A 4,922-nucleotide genomic window follows, 5' to 3' on the forward strand; every position below is an offset into this window, starting at 1 on the left:
GGAGAATTTCTTTCCCACTAGTCCTCCACTCAGGATGGGTCTCCTGCCAGCCATCTTCAAGCCCCACTTAGAAACACATCTCTCTCCCCCTCCTATTCTGAGGATCTGAGGACCTGACAGTCCAGGGGGAAGGGCTATTCAGGCCTGGAGTAAGCTTTCCCGCTCCTGTTCCATGCCCAGGCCAAAGGCGCCAGGTAGATTCTGCCCACTTCTCATCTGGTCAACCAGGACCATGCCCGGCTGCCACAGCCACCCATCAGCCTCGCCCCAGGATTGTCCGAGCACTTATGGGGGGAGGGAGAGCATAAGAGAAGCCTAAAGTCTGAACGAGCCCTGCCCTCAGGCAGCTTACAATCCTGCTGGGAAGAATAAAGGGTAGCACACAAAATAGTGGGGGCATGAAGCAATTAACAATGAGGACACCCATAAAAATACCTTTTATAGGGCTTCCCTTGCACCAGACAGTGTTTTAATTGAGTCATGCACATTAACTCAGTTAATATTCACAACAACTTTATGAGGTTGTTACGATTATTACCCCCACTCAATAGATGAAGAACACTGAAGTCAGGAGAGGTAAACTCACCCAAGGTAGCACAGCAAAAAAAAAAAAAAAAGGATTCAAACGTGCACTCAGGCCCCAGACTCTTGGTATAGAGGGTGTTAACAAATCTTCCTATTAGCATGACATCAAACCATTACAAACCATGTCTACACACACAGACACATCACCTGCACAGGGGTTCATCTGACCTTCCCAACAGCCTATGCAGTAGCCAGAGCTCCCATGAGTGGCCTTATTTTCCAGATAAAGAAACTGAGATTCAGGTTAGGTTAAGCCCTGGGCTCAAGGTCAAACCAACCTTGCATGCAGAGCACGGTGTACCCAGGTCTCTTGACTCCCACTTGCCAGTCCTTTCGCTTTTCTTCTCTGCTGATTCTCTGTCTTTTGGCTGGCCCATCAGCCATCCCCCTTCCGGTAAGAGCGCCCTGATTTTATTTTGGGGAACCTCCACTTTCCCATTCCATGTGCCATGGGCCGACCCTACCCTTAAGCCCTAGGGATGGACACAGGAACAGATGATTCGGTGCCGGCCAGACAGGACACCCCACTTCCCTGGCGGCTGTTACTGATTGGTTCAGGATTGTACAGGTGGCCCAAGCCTGGCCTCTGAGAGGCAGACCTAAGGCTTTGGCTGAAACCCTCGGGAAAGAACACTCTCCTTTTCAAATGAGAGACCACCTCTTAGCTACCATTCGAGGAGAGGCTACGAGGAGGAAAGCCATCCCAGAAGGAATCAGGGCCCAGCGATGGAGAACAAGAAGTCTCTAAGGGCATTGCCTGATCCCCGGGACCCCATGGTGCCTACAGTGGTTCTGTTCCTGAACGCTCCATTATATGGCAAGAACTTCCTTTTTCTTTTCAAGCCAGTTGGAGTTGAGTATCAGTCACCTACACCTAAAAGAGTCTTAACTGATGCGCCCTGAGTGAGGGGAATGTGCCCGGCTCTGACTATTTGCTCGAGGAGGTTTCAACAGCAACAACAAAGACCAGTACGGAAGTGTCTGTCTTTAAATTTGGAACCTGGTGAAGGAGGAAGAAAATTCTCCAGTAACTTTAAAACAAGTCAGAACACAGTAAACGCCACAAGGCAGCTGCCAGGGCTCCCCGGTTGATGCAGAGGGTGAGCATATAGCAGACGGGACACATCAGAAAAGGCCTCGTAAATGTGGTGGCAGTGACTTCGGCCTTGGGAGTCCGATGGGATGTTGACAGGGGAAGGTGGGGGAGGTTGCAGAGCAGACAGCATTAAGGAAGAGTCCAAGTTCAGGAAAATATACAAATTCGGGGCAAGAAGAAACTGATGGGATTGACTGAGGGCAGGGGGATGGTCTCAGATTTATAGTGGGGGGTGGGGGAGGGAGGAGGGGATGGCCCTGAGCTGTCTCCAAATCTCTGAAGGCATCCCCTGTGGAAAAAGAGGGAGGCTTAGGTGGTCCAGATGCTGGTGTCGAGGGAGCTGAAGTGACCTCAGCTCCAGGAAGGCAAGAAATGCTGCCTGAAAATACCACGGAAAGTCCAAAAAGAGGCCGTGGCGAGAGGGAGAGCAATCTAAAGCAAATATGACTCCTCCATTGATAATTTCTTAAGAAGAGAGGACATGATCTGAACTATGCATATAAGCCTGAGTTTTCCCAATGACTTTGAATGCTGTCCTTGGGGCAAAACTCACTGCCCCCCACCCTCCGCCCCGCACCCATATAATGGGCTGCAGCCTGAATCTGAAAAATCTAGCTTTAAGCTGATCACCCTGAGGGCAGGTAGAGGATGGGAGACTGAGAGGAGGGGTTGGGGGTTGGGGGGTGGGGGGAAACCTCAGGTGTCAGGGATGGGAAGAGCCCAAGTTTAATGCTCACACTCAGGTAGTTCCTCTCACTCCAGCTGTCTGGGTGTGCTCAGATGGGAAGGACAGACCTCACAGACTCAGCCAGACACCCCAAGTATGAGACTTCTCAAGTGGGGCCAGGTGCCACCAGCATCCCAACTGAGCACCCTCTGGGTGTCAGCACACCCCACCCTGGCACCCCATGGATCAGCTGCTGTGGGTCACTAGGCACATGGGCTGCCACATGGGGCTTGTACCCCCTACTCCCATGCTTTTAGAGACACAGAGAGCCTGGGCGTGGTGGCTGCCTGGGACACAGAAGCTCTTAGAAGGAAGGTAAGGAAGGAAGGGAGGGAGAGAGGGAGGAAGGAAGGATGGAAGGAAAAGAGGAAGAAGGGAAGGACTCCACTTGTCTTTTGAGGCAGCTATGATGTTTCCAGAAATAGCCCTAAGTTTGTAGGCAAAAGATGGAGGGTTTGATTCCTGGGTCTGCCACTCAGAGCTGCAAAATCTTGACTAAGTTACTCATCTCTATACACTTGATTCATTCATTTGCAAAGAGGAGTGGAGAATGCTGATCTGGGCACAGTGCGATGCCCAGAAAGGGCCATGGGCTTAGTTCAAAGAGGCCCAGGTCCAATCCTGGTTCTGCTGTGAGAGCCCAGGGACCGTGGGCGGTTACTGGATCCCTCTCAGCCTTGCTTGGCTCCCTTGTGAGGCCGAGGGGAGGATTATGCACGTAGGCTCTCACTTATCTAAAGGTCCGTGCAGCATCCATTTGTCTATTGTCTGCCCCGTTCCCAAAAGCACTGTAGTTGTGGGCAGCGTGCAGTGAAACAGGCGGGAAGGTCTGGCCTGGGTTCCTGCTGGTGCCCTGCACGCCCTCCTGCTGCCTCCCAGGCTGTGGTGAGGCTCAGTGGAATCATGTTTCTGCAGATGTCTCACAAACTAGGAAATTCCATGCACACGAGAGCTAGAGAAAGTGGGGAAGAAAGGGCGGGTTCGGGGAGCGGAGGCAGGAACAGACGGCCAGCCACCTTCCAGAGGAGGAGCTGGGGTTCCTGGAGCTCTGAGATCTGCCACCACTGGCCAAGGGCCCGTATGCTTAGAGCATAAAGCAGCTCCACGAAGAGCCGGGGCTACAGCTTCCTGTCTTGTCAGAGCTGAAAGGAACACGAGAGATCATTTGTTTCAACCCCATTATACAGATGTGGAAACTTAGGCTCAGAGAGGGAGACCGGCTTGCCTCGGGTCAACCACGGTGCAGAAGCAGAGCTGGACCAGACGCCAGATTCCTGATGCCAAGCGCAGGGCACCATTGCCACGGCCCCGTGAACCCCCGAGCCGGGCACATTCCCCTCACTCTGGGCTGGGACACCCTGCGGCCGGGCTGTAAGAACCTCACTTCCCACGGTGAGTTCTGGGAGCTCCAGGCAGGCAGGTTTGACCTTCCCCAGGTAAGTGTGCCTGGGGCCCCACCCTGGGTGACGTGCCCAGGGGCTCCTGAGCGGTGACTGCAGCCAATGACTGTAGCCCACAGCCAAGAGCAAACACAGAGCTCTATTGTTAGGGACACCGATTATGGCGCTGGGTTGGGCATTGACTTATTATCACATCTATTTCTTTTCATTAACAGAAAGCAAACATTCCCCCACCCCAATACCTGGAAGGCCACTGCCTGTGCTAGAAGATGGTGATGGCTCTTGAGGCTGGGAGGGGAGCTGATCCTACCTGCTTACATGGCCCTTCCTTCAGATCCAACTCCAGCGAGGAGAGGAGAGACTCGGGTCAGATGCAGGGAGAACTGCCCACACCATCAGGAGCCGCGTGCGTTACTAAATGACCACGAAAGCTGTGGGTGGGATGGGGAGCCAGACCGGGCTGGTCCTGCAACTTGCTTTGCTTCTTGACGTTTGGCAAGACATTTCACCTCCCTGCGCTTCGGTGCGTGCACCTGCAAGATGTTCGAGGCTGTGAGGGTTAAATAATGCCAGTGTGAACTGGCACCGTATGCTGAACAGCCTGGACGCGTATCTGAGAGCTCGGTGAGCCTGCATTGCCCGCGAAGCCCAGGTAACGAGTGTTGTGAGCGTGGAGCTGGGCTGCCCTTCGGGGCTCATACAGATGGAACATAGTAGTCCAGGCATCGTCTCCCGTGGAGACGGGGCAATAAACTTGGTGGCCTCTTCAGTTCACTCTGTTCTTTTTTTAAAATATATTTTATTGATTTTTTACAGAGAGGAAGGGAGAGAGATAGTTAGAAACATCGATGAGAGAGAGAGACATCGATCAGCTGCCTCCTGCACACTCCCCACTGGGGATGTGCCCACAACCAAGGTAATGCCCTTGACTGGAATCAAACCTGGGACCCTGAGTCCGCAGGCCGACGCTCTATCCACTGTGCCAAACCGGCTAGGGCTTACTTGCTATTTTTCTTAAATCATAGTTAACCTATGAAGATCTACTTTTCCAAAGAACTAAAATCTTCCTTCATTCCAGAACCAAAGAAACAGATCGTGCATTTCTGCGTTCTCT

Source organism: Myotis davidii, unplaced genomic scaffold (assembly GCF_000327345.1).
Source record: "Myotis davidii unplaced genomic scaffold, ASM32734v1 scaffold238, whole genome shotgun sequence".
Lineage (NCBI taxonomy): Eukaryota > Metazoa > Chordata > Mammalia > Chiroptera > Vespertilionidae > Myotis > Myotis davidii.